The sequence below is a fragment of the Ovis aries genome, chromosome 1, assembly GCF_016772045.2.
Source record: "Ovis aries strain OAR_USU_Benz2616 breed Rambouillet chromosome 1, ARS-UI_Ramb_v3.0, whole genome shotgun sequence".
In the NCBI taxonomy this organism is placed as follows: Eukaryota; Metazoa; Chordata; class Mammalia; order Artiodactyla; family Bovidae; genus Ovis; species Ovis aries.
In genome coordinates, this window is record NC_056054.1 from 250,993,296 (window position 1) to 251,009,424 (window position 16,129).

A 16,129-nucleotide genomic window follows, 5' to 3' on the forward strand; every position below is an offset into this window, starting at 1 on the left:
TTTTTAATGAAGTCTAACTCATACAGTAAATGGCAAAAAATCATCAATGTATAATATCATGATTTTATCTCAAAGTAAATAGATCCATGTAACCACCACCAAGAAGTAGAACATTGCCAAGAGCCCACCTGTGTGCCACCTCCCACCCCACTCACTTCTGCGTGTTTCTTTCCCAAAGAAGTCACTATTCTGAAAGCTAACACCGTAGAATCAGTTTTGCCCATTTTTTGAATGTTATGTACATGAATCATGCAGTTAGGGGTACCTTTGTATCTGATGTCTTTTATTTAACAATATGCTGGTGACACCCGAAACTAATACTGTAAACAAACAAACCAATATGTCAGTGCCACCAGGGGAGGAAAAAACGGAAATACTTTACATTTGAGAATAGCATTATTTTCAAAAGGAAACACTTTTTTTCATGATCGAGGCCATAAGGATGGGGAGGGCAATGGTCAGAAACCAGGAGCCCAAATTAGGATTCTCATACTGCTTTGCCCCAGCTGGATGACTTTGAGATCGCATGAACTCAGTGACTATAATGATCCCTACTCGTTATATGAGAGGCTTTCTGTGAGGATTCTCTGAAATAATACATGTGAAAATGCTCAGCATTGAAACTGGTGATATTATTATTTTAATTCCCATTGTGATGGTATTAAAAGGTGAGGGCCTTTAGAAGATAATCAGATCATAAGTTAGAGCTCTCATTATGCCATTAAAAGTGTGTGTTAGCCTGTCAGTCAGATCTGACTCTCTATGGAGCCCATGGACTGTAGCCTGCGAGGTTCCTCTGTCCATGGAATTCTCCAGGCAAGAATACTGGAGTGGGTTGCCATTTCCTTCTCCAGGGAATCTTCCTGATCCAGGGATTGAACCCGGGTCTCCCAAATTGCAGGCAGATTCATGACCATCTGAGCTACCAGGAAGCTCCATTATGGCATTAGTGTCCTTAGAAAAGGAGAGTTGAGAGAGCTTGCTGCCTCTCTCTTCTGTTGTGCACCATATGAAGATACAGTGAGAAGATGGTGATCTGTAAACCATGAAGAGGTCCCTCAGCAAGAACCTGACCATGATGGCAGCCTAATTTCAGATTTCCAGCTTCTGGAACTGATACTTTTTGTTTAAGTTGATCTCCCCCTTCAAAAAAAGAGAAAACTCCAATATATTCGTAACATTTATCCTTATTAAGTGTCATTGTGAGTTGTTCCATGTGGCTTAGTAAAATGAACAAAAATATGTTCTCATTCTTACAGTGTGTAAGAGTGATTCCCATTATTTGTGTATGTTTGAATCACTTATGATTTTTGTTTTATTGAAGAGTTTGCAAATCATTTTTATTGCTGAAATATCTTTTTGTAATTCAGATACTCATATCTGAATAGATTTAAAACATATATATCTGTGGTCTTTGAATCCTTTTTCTGAATTATTTATATTTGTAATATGTAATAGATTCCTGTGGTTCAAAGATTAAAAGGTATAAACAAAGTAGAGTCTCCCACTTCTACAACTATCTAGTTCATGTCTACCCCAATTGCCTAACATCTGACTCTGCCTAGGAAACTAATATTACTAGTTTCTGTGTAATCTTCCAATGTCTTTTATTGTGGTGGTAGTGTTAATTGCTGTCGTGACACTCAGTCATGTCTGACTGTTTGCAGCTCCATGGACTTTAGGCTGCCAGGCTCCTCTGTACTGGAGTGGGTTGTCATTCCCTTCTCCAGGGGATCTTCCTTACCCAGGGATTGAACCCAGGTCTCCTGCACTGCAGGCAAATTCTTCACCATCTGAGCCACCAGGGAAGCCCAAAGAGAATATGAATATAGATTACATCTTTATCCCTCTGCCCAAAACACATTACAACAACTATCTGTACTTTTTCTTTTGCTTAGCATCTTGCATATTTTTAATATATCAGACCATATTTAATTATCTCTAAGGTACTTAATTCATTTTCATTGCAATACAGTATTATGCTAATATATCATTTATCCATTCTGTTTTACATTTATACTTTTTTGGCTAGTCTGAAATAATGCTGCAGTGAGCATTCTAGTAAATATCTTTTGGTGAAATATATACACATTTCTTTTGGATTTATATCTAGGGTGGAATTTCTGTGTCATAAGCAATGTAGATTTCCGTTGCTGTACATTTTCAACAAGCCTGGGTATTATTAGTTTCTTTAATTTTTACCCATTCTGATGAGTACACATGTGGTATCTTATTGAGGTTTTAATTTTTATTTTCCAGAGTATTAATGGGCTTCCCTGGTGGCTCACAGGTTATAGCGTCTTCCTGGAATGCAGGAGACCCGGGTTCGATCCCTGAGTCGGGAACGTCCCCTGGAGAAGGAAATGGCAACCTACTCCAGTACCCTTGCTTGGAGAATCCCATCGGGGAGGAGCCTGGTGGGCTATAGTCCATGAGGTCGCAAAGAGTCGGACACGACTGAGCGACTTCACTCACTCACTCACTCAGAGTATTAATAAGATTGCCAATTTCCCCCCTTATTTACTGACTGTATTGGTCCTTTCAGAAACTGTATTTTTAAAAAAGCCAAAATATATAATTTCCACCTGTAAAAAGAAAGACTAACAAACTCATGTACTAGTAGTCTTAATCTGGTTATTTCTTGGATAATCAAGAAGTATTTGATTTCATGGGTATCAAAGAAACTTTTTTTGAGAGGAGAGCTGGACCGGTCAGCCTGTGGGATACTAGCTCCCACATGCTCTCTCACTAGAATTGATTCCGTGCCTTTTGCAGTGGAAATGCAGAGTCCTAAGTTCTTGCCCGGAGAATCCCAGGGATGGGGGAGCCTGGTGGGCTGCTGTCTATGGGGTCGCACAGAGTCGGACATGACTGAAGTGACCTAGCAGCAGCAGCAACCACTGGACCATCAGAGAATTCCTTCAAAGAATATTCTGAGTGTTCTAATTGCATTTTATAAAAATAAATGTTAGAATAGAGATTACATTCCTTTGATGTAGGGCCAGGACTTTTTGGTAGTATGTGAGGAATACTCTTGGTCCAGTAGGGAAAGGAGAGAGATTAGCACCTCCACCATGAAGTGATTTTTAGAATTTAATTTTTAATTATATCATTTTTATGGACTTGCCTGGTGATCTTGTGGTTAAGAATCCCCCTGCTAATGTGGGGGACACAGGTTTGATCACAGGTCCAGGAAGATTACCCATGTCAAAGAGCCACTAAGCCACAACTACTGAAGCCTGAGTAGCCAGTGCAATGAGGAGCCTGTGCATTGCAGCAAAGAGTAGTCCCAGCTCTCCACAACTAGAGAAAGCCTGCACACAGCAATGAAGAGCCAGCGCAGCCAAAAATAAATAAAATTTTAAGAATTGCTATTTTAAAAATATCAACATTGTTTATTGGTTTATTTTATTGAGATAGTCTAAAATATTAGTTTATGTTAGTTTGGAGGTATATGTACAACATAATGATTCAAACATTTTATCATTTACACTCCATTTATACTTCTTGTAAAATATTGACCAAACTGCCTGTGCTGTACAGTATATCCTTGTAGCTTATTTATTTTATATATAATAACAGGTCAGTTTATTTCTTTCCCTGAGTTCCTGTGTCATCATAACAAAGATTTTGCATGACAGAGTAATTATAATTACTATAGCTCAAGCAAGCAGGATTTCTCAGCTCTTGTCTTGTAGCAAGAATTTGAAACAACAGACTGGTTACAGCTCAGGCAGATAGAACTTTTATTAAGAAGACAGTGGATAGAGGACACCGGAGACTTGGGAGCAGGCAACCCTGAAGGAGAAGCAGCAATCCCTCTTGGCATTCCGTTTTGTACTTCCTCTTGGTTCTGCAAAATAGGGCTTGTACCCGCCACCAATCAGGAAAGGGAATGCAAATTGGGTGTACGTTCAAGCCCAATCAGGGAAGGGGGTATGTCTGGGACCCTGCAAAATTGGGCTGTTGCATGTTCATTTAGGTGGGCGTGGACTGTTTTGATTGACAATTGCACGTGATGTAACAACAAGCTCTAGTGTGTGTCTTTCCGATAATTCAGTCTGTTATAATCAGTTGTATGTATGTATAGAATATTTATGAACCCATAATGGGCTCCTGGCTGCCTAAGGTTACTTGAGGACACAGCTTTGCATCAATGGCTCTTGTGTCGGAGTTGGAGAAGCCCCTATGGCTAGTTTGTATCCACATTGTGGCTAGGGTGCTGGGCAGGACTTGGAAGATCTCTGTGGTTATTTTTTGTAGCATATCCTTGAGCTTTCCTGGGCGTGTCTTGGGTGGGGTTGAGAAATCAGCTTGCATCCTTTTCAATAGGTTACCCCTCTGTTGCTCATGCCTAATTTCCTGTGTGTGTGTGTGTTATATGTGTCCAACTCTTTGCGTGTGTGTGTGTGTTACTCAGTTGTGTTCGGTTCTTTGCAACCCTATGGACTGTAGATCTCCATGCTCCTTTGTCCATGGAATTCTCCAGGCAAGAATATGGGGGAGTGGGTTGCCATTACCTTCTCCTGGGGATCTTACTGCTTCTGGGGATCTTCCACCTAACAGTAGTTTGTATTTCTTAATCCCCTACGGGAGTCACACGCCCCCACTCTGCCCCCACAATCGTTAGTTTGTATCTGTGAGTTTGTTTCTTTTTTATGTTGGAATTTAGAATTTTTTTTTTCTTTTAAATTTTGACTGTGCTGGGTGTTCATTGGGTCTTGCAGGCTTCTCTAGTTGTGGTGCTTTGTGTGGGGGTTTTGGTATCATCATGTGCCATTCTCAGTGCTTGGATGAGTTTTTGAAATCCCCCCTCCCCCAACCCCCACCCCTTTAAAATTTAATGACTATTTGTCCAGAAGTTCTCTTAATATGTTCTGTTTTCTTTTGACAATGAAGTTTTGAGTGGATCTTCATGTGTTAGGTTATTAATATCATTGTTTTAATCTAAAGGATACTAGGAACTTTAAGAATAAATTGTATTTAATTCTGTGTTTGAGTAAGTCAGAGTAATTGACTGTTGAACAAGAGTAAGCACTATACTTACATTCATTTATAGCCTGAATTAAATTAGTTATTACTTTTTGCTTTCCTTTTCTCTTTTCCCTTTTAAATGGACTTTTTTTTTTTGGTTTGTTTTAAAGAGCTGTTTTAGTTTTATAGTAAAATTGAATGAGAAGTGCATAGTTCCCATATATGCAACCTCTACCCTCCCCGTGCCCCTGCCCACCGCATGGCCTCCCTCACTGTCAACATCCTGCACCAGCATGTTGGTAATTTTTGAGTTGACTAATTCCCTTACTTTTGGGAAAGTAAGCAGTTTGATATATGTTGACATTACTCTAAAATTATAACATTCTTTTCATTTTAGAAAGCATATTATTGACCTTACTTCAAAAGCAAAGAAACCAAGACTGGAATTAAATTATTTGCTTCCTAGCCAAATTTTGTTTTGAAGTTTCCAAATGAAGATTTTCAACTTTAATAGCAACAGTTATGCTCTCCTTTGATTCCTGCTAACATTTAGAAAATGAAGATCATGGCATCTGGTCCCATCATTTCATGGCAAATAGATGGGGAAACAGTGTCAGACTTTATTTTTTTTGGGCTCCAAAATCACTGCAGATGGTGACTGCAGCCATGAAATTGAAAGACGCTTACTCCTTGGAAGAAAAGTTATGACCAACCTAGATAGTATATTCAAAAGCAGAGACATTACTTTGCCAACTAAGGTCCGTCTAGTCAAGGTTATGGTTTTTCCGGTGGTCATGTATGGATGTGAGAGTTGGACTGTGAAGAAGGCTGAGCACCGAAGAATTGATGCTTTTGAACTGTGGTGTTGGAGAAGACTCTTGAGAGTCTCCTGGACTGCAAGGAGATCCAACCAGTCCATTCTAAAGGGGATCCGCCCTGGGTGTTCTTTGGAAGGAATGATGCTAAAGCTGAAACTCCAGTACTTTGGCCACCTCATGTGAAGAATTGACTCATTGGAAAAGACTCTGATGCTGGGAGGGATTGGGGGCAGGAGGAAAAGGGGACGACAGAGGATGAGATGGCTGGATGGCATCACCGACTGAGTGGACGTGAGTTTGAGTGAACTCTGGGAGTTGGTGATGGACAGGGAGGCCTGGTGTGCTGTGATTCATGGGGTTGCAAAGAGTCAGATACGACTGAGCAACTGGACTGAACTGAATTTATTGAAACTTGAAGATTTTTCAGCCTTTTCTCCTTTCTTTTAAATGTAAAACATTCAAACCGCATGTTTGAAATTTTTATTACAGTTTCTGATTTGGGGACTTCCCCTGCTGATCCAGTGGCTAAGACTGTGTGCTCCCAATGCAGGGGACCTGGGTTCGATTCCTGCTCGGGAAACTAGATGCCACATGCCACAACTAAAGATTCCACATGCTCCAGCAAAGATCAAAGATCCAGAGTACTGCAACTAAGACCAGGCGCAGCCAAATAAATAAATATTAAAAAAAAAAATTCTGGCTTGTAGTACTACTGAGAAATATAGATAGATGATTCCAGACCTACCATGGGGTACAAGTTCTAATTTAGTTTGAATGGGCTAGTCCAGAAATGAGTTAATGATTAGGATGCTGCTGTCATAAAGGTAAAATGCTAGTTGTGGTGCATGGGCTTCTCATCACAGTGGCTTCTCTTGTTTCAGAGTGCAGGCTCTAGAACGTGGGCTCAGTAGTTGTGGTACATGGCCTTAGTTGCCCCTCAGCATCTTGAAACTTCCTGAATCAGGGATCCAACCTGTGTCCCCTGTGTTGGAAGGGGATTCTGAACCACTGGACCAACAGGGAAATCCCCCTATGTCTATTTTAATGCGAAGCTGTCAAGAGTCTTGAAATTCTTAATTTTATAAAATTTATTTTATTTATTTGGCTGTGTTGGGTCTTAGTTGTGGCATGTGGGACCTTATTATGCCATGGGAGAATCTTTTGTTGCAGCTCATAAACTCTCTAGTTGTGCTATGGGGACTCAGTAGTTGTGGCTCTCTGGCTTAGTTGCTTCAGGGCATGTGTGATTTTAGTTCCCTTCCTAGGGATTAAAACCACAGTAGATTTTTAACCACTGGACCACCAAGGAAGTCCCTGAAATTCTTAATTTTTGAATAAGTGGCTTTGCTTTTTTATATTGTAACTGGGACTACAGATTACGTAACCAGTCCTGGTCCTGAAAAACAAGGAGTATTATTTAATAAGAAAGAGACAATCCAATAAAAATGTCAAAGATTCTGAACAAAGGGATGCAGAAAGGAACATGAATCATGAATAAACTTGTGAAGAGAAAGAGTCCAAAATGCAGTAAGTACTTGGATGCAGTCTCAAAAATGACAGAATGATCTCAGTCGTTTCCAAAGCAAACCATTCAATATCATGGTAATCCAAGTCTATACCCAGACCAATAACACTAAAGAAGCTGAAGTTGAATGGTTCTATGAAGATCTACAAAACCTTCTAGAGATGTCCTTTTCATTTTAGGGAACTGGAATGCAAAAGTAGGAAGTCAAGAAACACCTGGAGTAACAGGCAGATTTGGCCTTGGAGTACAGAATGAAGCAGGGCAAAGGCTAATAGAGTTCTGCCAAGAGAACACCCTGGTCATAGCAAACACCCTCTTCCAACAACACAAGAGAGACTCTACACATGGACGTCACCAGATGGTCGATACATAAAATAAAATTGATTATATTCTTTGCAGCCAAAAATGGAGAAGCTCTATGCAGTCAGCAAAAACAAGACCTGGAGCTGACTGTGGCTCAGATCATGAGCTCCTTATTGCCAAATTCAGACTGAAATTGAAGAAAGTGGAGAAAACCACTAGACCATTCAGGTATGACCTAAGTCAAATCCTTTAAGACTACACTGGAAGTGAGAAATAGATTTAAGGGACTAGATCTGATAGACAGAATGCCTGAGGAACTTTGGACAGAGGTTCGTGGCATCATACAGGATATAGGAATCAAGACCATCTCCAAGAAAAAGAAATGCAGAAAAGCAAAATGGCTGTCTGGGGAGGCCTTATAAATAGCTGTGAAAAGAAGAGAAGCGAAAAGCTAGGAGAAAAGGAAAGATATAAGCATCTGAATGCAGAGTTCCAAAGAATAGCAAGGAGAGATAAGAAAGCCTTCAGCGATCAATGCAGAGAAATAGAGGAAAACAACAGAATGGGAAAGACTAGAGATCTTTTCAAGAAAAGAGATACCAAGGAAACATTTCATGTAGAGATGGGCTCAATAAAGGACAGAAATGGTAGGGACCTAACAGAAGCAGAAGATATTAGGAAGAGGTGGCAAGAATACATAGAAGAACTGTACAAAAAAGATCTTCATGACCCAGTAAATCACGATGCTGCAATCACTCACCTAGAGCCAGACATCCTGTAATGAGAAGTCAAGTGGGCCTTAGAAAGCATCACTATGAAAAAGCTAGTGGAGGTGATGGAATTCCAGTGGAGCTATTTCAAATCCTGAAAGATGATGCTGTGAAAGTGCTGTACTCAATATGCCAGCCAGTTTGGAAAACTCAGCAGGGGCCACAGGACTGGAAAAGGTGTTTTCATTTCAATCCCAAAGGCAGTGCCAAAGAATGCTGAAACTACCACACAGTTGCACTCATCTCACACAGTAGTACAGTAATGCTCAAAATTCTCCAAGCCAGCCTTCAGCAATACGTGAACCATGAACTTCCAGATGTCCAAGCTGGTTTTCGAAAAGGCAGAGGAACCAGAGATCAAATTGCCAACATCTGCTGGATTATCGAAAAAAGCAAGCGAGTTTCAGAAAAACATCTATTTCTGCTTTATTGACTATGCCAAAGCCTTTGACTGCATGGATCACAATAAACTGTGGAAAATCCTGAAAGAGATGGGAATACCAGACCACCTGACCTGCCTCTTGAGCAACTTGTATGCAGGTCAGGAAGTAACAGTTAGAACTAGACATGGAACTACAGACTGGTTCCAAATAGGAAAACGAGTACATCAATGCTGTGTATTGTCACCCTGCTTATTTAATTTATATGCAGAGTACATCATGAGAAATGCTGGGCTGGCAGAAGCACAAGCTGGAATCAAGATTGCTTGGAGAAATATCAATAACCTCAGATATGCAAATGACACCACCCTTATGGCAGAGAGTGAAGAACTAAAGAGCCTCTTGATGAAAGCAAAAGAGGAGAGTGAAAAAGTTGGCTTAAAGCTCAACATTCAGAAAACGAAGATCATGGCATCCGGTCCCATCACTTCATGGGAAATAGATGGGAAACAGTGGAAACAGTGGCTGACTTTATTTTTCTGGGATTCAAAATCACTGCAGATGGTGATTGCAGCCATGAAATTAAAAGACGGTTGCTTTTTGGAAGGAAAATTATTTATGACCAACCTAGATAGCATATTGAAAAGCAGAGACATTACTTTGTTAACAAAGGTCCATCTAGTCAAGGCTATGGTTTTTCCAGTGGTCATGCATGGATGTGAGAGTTGGACTATAAAGAAAGCTGAGCACCCAAGAGTTGATGCTTTTGAACTGTGGTGTTGGAGAAGACTCTTGAGAGTCCCTTGGACTGCAACGAGATCCAACCAGTCCATTCTAAAGAAGATCAGTCCTGGGTGTTCGTTAGAAGGACTGATGTTGAAGGTGAAACTCTAATACTTTGGCTACTTGATGCAAAGAGCTGACTCATGCTAGGAATGTTTGAGGGCAGGAGGAGAAGGGGACGACAGAGGATGAGATGGTTGGATGGTATTACCGACCCGATGGACATGGGTTTGGGTGGACTCTGGGAGCTGGTGATGGACAGGGAGGCATGGAGTGCTGTGGTTCATGGGGTCAGAAAGAGCTGGACACGACTGAGTGACTGAACTGACTGACTGACTGCTACAAATTATAAAATTTGATTTTACCTAGTATTGGAGGAAATGTGTTCATATGCTACTGGTGAATTGGAAAGGTGATCCAATTGAAGGCACTTGGGCATTTTTGATAGATTTGAGAATTTGGATGCCTTGTGACCCACCAGTTTCCCACTTTGCATATCCCAAAGACATTCTTATAAACTATACCTGGCGACTTGAATAGTAATGTTGATAAAAGCAAAAAAGTAAGCCATACAGATGTTTGTCAACAGAACGAATAGATAAATAGATTGTGGTACATTTATATTATGGAATATCATATAAGGCAGTGAAAATGTAACATGGATAAAACATAGAAAAATATTACATGAAAAAGTTCACATCCAAATATTTCATTCAACATATCAGTTTATCAAGCTGAAAAAATGATGATTGGTTGGGGGAGGGCACATACCTAAACAAAATATTATTTAAGGATATATACATATGTGACAGTGTTATATTTTAAAAAATGATGGGAAAAGACATAATTAGGATGAAGGTTAGGAGGACAGAAGCACTTAGATTATGTTATTGGTGTTCTTATGTGATGTGGAGATTTACAATTAACTGTTTATTTTATGCTTGCTTACATTCATCTTTCCATATATTTTGTGTGTGTCAAACATTACATTAAAGAAGTAACGGGAAAGCTACTTATGGTTAGCCACTTATGACGTAGATGGAGGGGTGGCTTGGAAAGTAGAAAGATAGCTAGCATATTACAGAAAAGAGGTTTGAAGGAAAAGGAGGTGATCTACATAAGAGATCAGATAGTTGAATAGGATATGAAGTTAATTCCCTTTCAGCTCTAACATTTTATGATTTAAATATTGTGGTTTATGTGTTTTCTGTGTTTTTCCGATATTCAAAATTACAGAGTTATAAGCAGTTATGTTATATAAGTGATTTAATTATTTTTAATTTAGTCCATTTAGGTGTTAATATCTTTTATCTTTACCCTTTTTTCTGTAGTGTATCTTCTAATCTGAAAAAGTCTTCCATGAAAACTTCACTTTCAAAAAAACAAGTAATGCCGTCTATTTTTCTAAAACAGTGAAATGGGGGCTCTTATTTCAAGGTAAGTATCAATTTCACATCTTCATCACATTATTTTTTCAGTAGTTAAATATAGAAGGAAGATCTGAATATTGGTTACATTTAAAATCTTTTAGTTCTTCTAGGGTGGACATAGGAAGGAAATTGTAAGCTTTGTTTTAAGATAGATACTTAGGATTATGTTTACCACATATTTTAACACAACTTCATGAAGGAGAGAGGTGGGGTCAGTGGTATTTAAAGATTTTAGAGAGGTTAATTAAAAACAGAGTTTTTTGGATTTAGCAGTTACAAGGTCATTGCTGGCCGGTTAGAGGCCGTTTTCTGTCTATATTGCTAAAAGTAAGTTTGCAGTAAAGAGTGAAGAGAAGTTGAAAAAGTGAATATTGTACCTCTTATGTGATTTATTAAACCAATATATGGTATGTACTTAGTATGTAGCAATCATTTCTCTAAGCACTGGAGTTACAGTGTGTAAGTATTAACATACATATATATATATATATGTATGTATCTTGGTTCAAGCTTCTTATAGATGATTTAATGCACAAATATTTCCCCCATCTTTATTTAGATATAATTGACATACAACATTGTGTATTTGCTGAACTATTTTTATGCCTTTTTTTTTTTTACTGTTTTGTGTGATGAATTACATGGTCCAACCTAGTTATACCGTTAACAGGGACAGATATTCCCAGCTTGGGTATAACTTGTTTGCTATACGGGGCTGGTAGTCTAGCAGGCAAGTTAGGTGTTTAACAGCACTGGTCACTGTGATAAGTGCTGCAACAGTGAAATAATGACTACCTGAGTGGCGGGTGGGAGTGGAAGTTGGTGGTTTGTGAGTTCATTGAGCAGGATAGATTTAAAGGCAGGTTTGGCAGGGCATATGGAAGAGAGAAATCATGTATATGAATGTAGGATTTTGAGTGGCTAAAAGTGTGATAGTAGCATAAGAAAAGTAAGGAAACCACAAAGAAAGACTGGTTATTAGGGGGCAAGCGGATGGGACTGTAACATGAATTCTGTTAGACCTATTTTGATTTTGAAAGTACAGGTAGAATTTCAGTGTTTTTCCCTAAAGGTGGAAATATGAGACTAAAATTTAGAAAAATGATAATTTAGGGCCCAAAGATACAAACTTTGGAGTAATTCACATGGAGTTTAAGCTGTGGAAGTAGGTAACATTTCTAGTATCCTAGCATAGAAGAAAAGGTAAAGCACAGAACTTTTAGAAATGCCTATTGTAAATATTGGTGTCAAAAAGAATCGATAAAGGAAAAATAAGAGAAGTATGAAGAGGGATGAGATGATTAGAAAGGATTTTAATACCCTAGAAGGGAATTAAGTTTAATTAAATTCAATAACCTCACTAAGGTATAAATATAACCTAATAACTAATAATTAGGTTAATTATATAATAAAGTAACATAGTAATTAGTATGAGATTCTTGACCTGTGAGAACAGATTGAATAGACCAAGATGAATTATAAGAGGTTAAGCAAATGGTTTTAAAAAGAGGCATGAAGAATAAAACAGAATGTTTTTCAAGAAGTTTGTGCAGGAAATAAGACAGCAATCATTGGGAAAGTTAGCCAAATGGAAGATATTTTAGCATTTTGTGTGTGTGTGTGTGTGTGTGTGTGTGTGCGCGTGCACGCGCGCATGCGCTCAGTCATGTCCCACTCTCTGACCCCATGGACTGTAGCCCACCAGGCTCCTCTGTCCATGGAATTTTCCAGGCAGGAACACTGGAGTGAGTTGCTATTTCCTACTCCAGGAGATGAATTTAATACAAAAAAAGATTTTTTAATACCACAGGAAAGAAGGAAGTATAGAAAAAGGTGAATTGGATACATGGAGGGCTTGTAATTCCTGATGGATAAATTTATTTGGATTTATTTTATTTTATTTTTAAAATATTTATTTATTTGGCTATGTTGAGTCCTAGTTGTGGCACACAAGGCCTTTCGTTGTGGCGCACAGACGTTCTCTACTTGGGGATCGTGGGCCCCAGAGCATGGGGGTTTCAGTAGATGTGGCACACGGCTCTCAAGTTGTGGTATGGGCTCTGGAGTGTATAGACTCAGTAGTTGTGGCTCACAGGTTCAGCTGCTCCATGGCATGTGGACTCTAAGTTCCCTGAACAGGAATTGAACCTGTGTCCCTTGCATTGCAAGATACATTCTTAACCACTGGACCACCAGGGAAGTCCCTGTTTAAATTGTAAAATGTGCATAATAAAATTGACCATTTGACTATTATTATTTTCATTTTTTATGGTAAGTTAACATTTGCTATATATGAATTAGGTATGCTTCTTCATTTGTACAAAGCATCTGAATGTTCAGTTTCATCTGTACAGTGTTCACTTCTCTATACTCACAGCAGATACAGGGACTGAGAAATATTGAAAGAATTAATCGTTTCATTTTATATTGTCAAGGGTCTCTTCTCTTGCTGTTGCTTCTATCTATAAATTGAGAAGTGAAATACCCAAGAGTACTGCCTTTTTAAAAACTGTAATAAAAAGGAGATTTCCAAACCACATCGTGATTGACTTAACAGATGGTGGTAGAGTACAGAAGCAACGAAAAGGTCTTTTTTTTCCTGGGTTTCTTGGCAGTCCAGTGGTTAGGACTTTGCTATGGGCCCAGATTGAATACCTGGTCTGGGAACTAAGATCCTGTAAGCTGCAAGGTGAGGCCAAAGAATAAAAAAATTAAGAAAAAATAACACAAACAAAATTTCCCTCTAAATTGAAGAAAGAGTCTGGTTGCTTTGCTCATTGACATTGAATACTAAGAAAAAAACACAGCTGTAGGACCCCATATTGTCTCTAAATCCTGTGCTGCTTAGCTCCTAAAGCTAATGAAGTCTAAAAATACATTGAAGTGAAGTTACTCGGTCATGTCCAACTCTTTGTGACCCCATGGACTGTAGCCTACTGGGTTCCTCTGTCCATGGGATTTTCCAGGCAAGAATACTGGAGTGGGTTGCCATTTCCTTCTCTAGGGGATCTTCCTGACCCAGGGATCGAACCTGGGTCTCCCATATTGTAGGCAGATGATGCTTTACTGTCTGACCCACAAGGGAAGCCCGTTCCCATTTTTACCTTTTTATACTGTTCATGGGGTTCTCAAGGCAGGAATGTTGTAGTGGTTTGCCATTCCCTTCTCCAGTGGGCCACATTTTCAGATTAATGAGCTTAAATAAATGTTAAGCCATCCACAACTCTATGTGACTTTATTGTTCTTACTTTATTATCGTATTTCATCCTATCAACAACTTCCCTCTAAAGTGGAAGTTATCCACATTTTATAGATGAAGGAATCCTTAAATTTGGGGTATGTGCAAATGTGGGCATTTGGAAAGAGCTCAACACATTCTCCTATACGTTGGCCATTATAACTGTTTTTTAAGTGTACAATTTCCTGAAATAAATATATTCGTAGTGTTGTGCACCCATCAACACTGTCCATTTCCACAACTTATTGTATCACCTCTAAACCCAGATATCCCTTATTCTGTGAAGTTGTCTGTCTCTGAGAATTTGCCTGTTCTGTTTAGGGCTTGTAAGTGCAGCCATACAGTGTTTGTCCTTTCATGGTTGGGTTATTTCACTTAGTATAGGGGTCTTCAAGGTTCATCTCTGTTTAGCATGTATCACAACGTCTCTTTTAAGGCTGACTAAATATTCATTGTATGTATGAATATGTACCACATTTTGTTTATCCACCCATCTATTGAGTCAAATTTGACTTGTTTCCACCTTTGGCTATTGTTAATAATACTGCTGTAAACATGGGTATACAAATATCTATGTGACTGCTTTCGTTTCATTCTTTTGGGTTCAGTTCAGTCGCTCAGTTGTGTCCGACTCTTTGCGACCCCATGAATCGCAGCACGCCAGGCCTCCCTGTCCGTCACCAACTCTCGGAGTTCACTCAGACTCACGTCCATCGAGTCAGTGATGACATCCAGCCATCTCATCCTCTGTCGTCCCCTTTTCCTCCTGCTCCCAATCACTCCCAGCATCAGAGTCTTTTCCAAAGAGTCCACTCTTCACATGAGGTGGCCAAAGTACTGAAGTTTCAGCTTCAGCATCTTACCCTCCAAAGAACACCCAGGGCTGATCTCCTTCAGAATGGACTGGTTGGGTTATATACCAAGAAAAGTAGAACTGCTGGATCATATGGTGAAGTGAAGTGAAAGTCACTCAGCCATGTTCGACTCTTTGCGACCCCATGGGCTATACAGTCCATGGAATTCTCCAGGCCAGAATACTAAGAGTGGGTAGTCTTTCCCTTCTCCAGGGGATTTTCCCAACCCAGGGATCGAACCCAGGTCTCCTGCATTGCAGGCAAATTCTTTACCAGCTGAGCCACAGGGGAAGCCCTGTATCATACGGTAGTTCTGTTTAAATATTTTAGGAACTACCATACTCTTTCACAGTATTTGCACCATTTTTCATTCCCACCAGTAATATACAAGGGTTTACAGTTTCTTTACATCTTTGCCTGAATTTGGTTTATAGTATGTTTTTGATTTTAAGCAGTGGAACATTTTAAGTATATTTCCTTAAAAGAAGGTTATCATAGGTTGTTTTCTAGTAGTCTTAGTAAAAACAGAAATCTTCATGCTTTGTTGCCAAGTCAGAACTCATAAAGAAAGCTGTCACCTGCTGCTGCTGCTGCGTCACTTCAGTCGTGTTCGACTCTGTGTGACCCCATAGACAGCAGCCCACCAGGCTCCCCTGTGCCTGGGATTCTCCAGGCAAGAACACCTAGTTATTAATAAATTTTAGTGACAGATCCTCACAAAAATGAAAATTATTGGGCTTTGAAAAGAATGCGTTGCCAAAAACTTAGTTATTCTGTGTAATCTGACTGTGATATTTACTGTAGTAAGGACTTTCACTTGGCTTAAGAGAAAGCTATGTGTTTTAATTTCTGAGCAGGAATAACTATGATTTCCAAGGACTGGACAGGATGATTAAATGGGTTAGAATGCTTCCCCTCCTCCAACAGATGTGCTTGGAAATTGGAAATTTTGTAAGTTGGTGGAGAGCTTTTCATTGTGCTGTTGACTGACACACTGTCTGTTTAATAGTTGGGAAAGACATTAATTGTTCAGATGGATAGAAGACCAATCAAA

At 39.3% G+C, this 16,129-nt stretch overlaps 1 protein-coding gene across 3 annotated transcripts in view; it reads left to right on the plus strand.

Annotated features, from left to right (window-relative positions):
• The window catches only part of PIK3CB (phosphatidylinositol-4,5-bisphosphate 3-kinase catalytic subunit beta), a 184,225-nt gene that overhangs the window by 45,986 nt on the left and 122,110 nt on the right, over window positions 1–16,129 (plus strand). For 2 of the 3 annotated variants that reach the window (XM_004003302.6, XM_042236387.2), the window contains exon 2: window positions 10,885–10,990. The exons of the other annotated variant lie outside the window; for it this stretch is intronic. The gene's annotated coding sequence lies outside the window, so the exon portion shown is untranslated. The remainder of the gene's footprint in view (window positions 1–10,884; window positions 10,991–16,129) is intronic. 3 annotated transcript variants of the gene reach the window in all.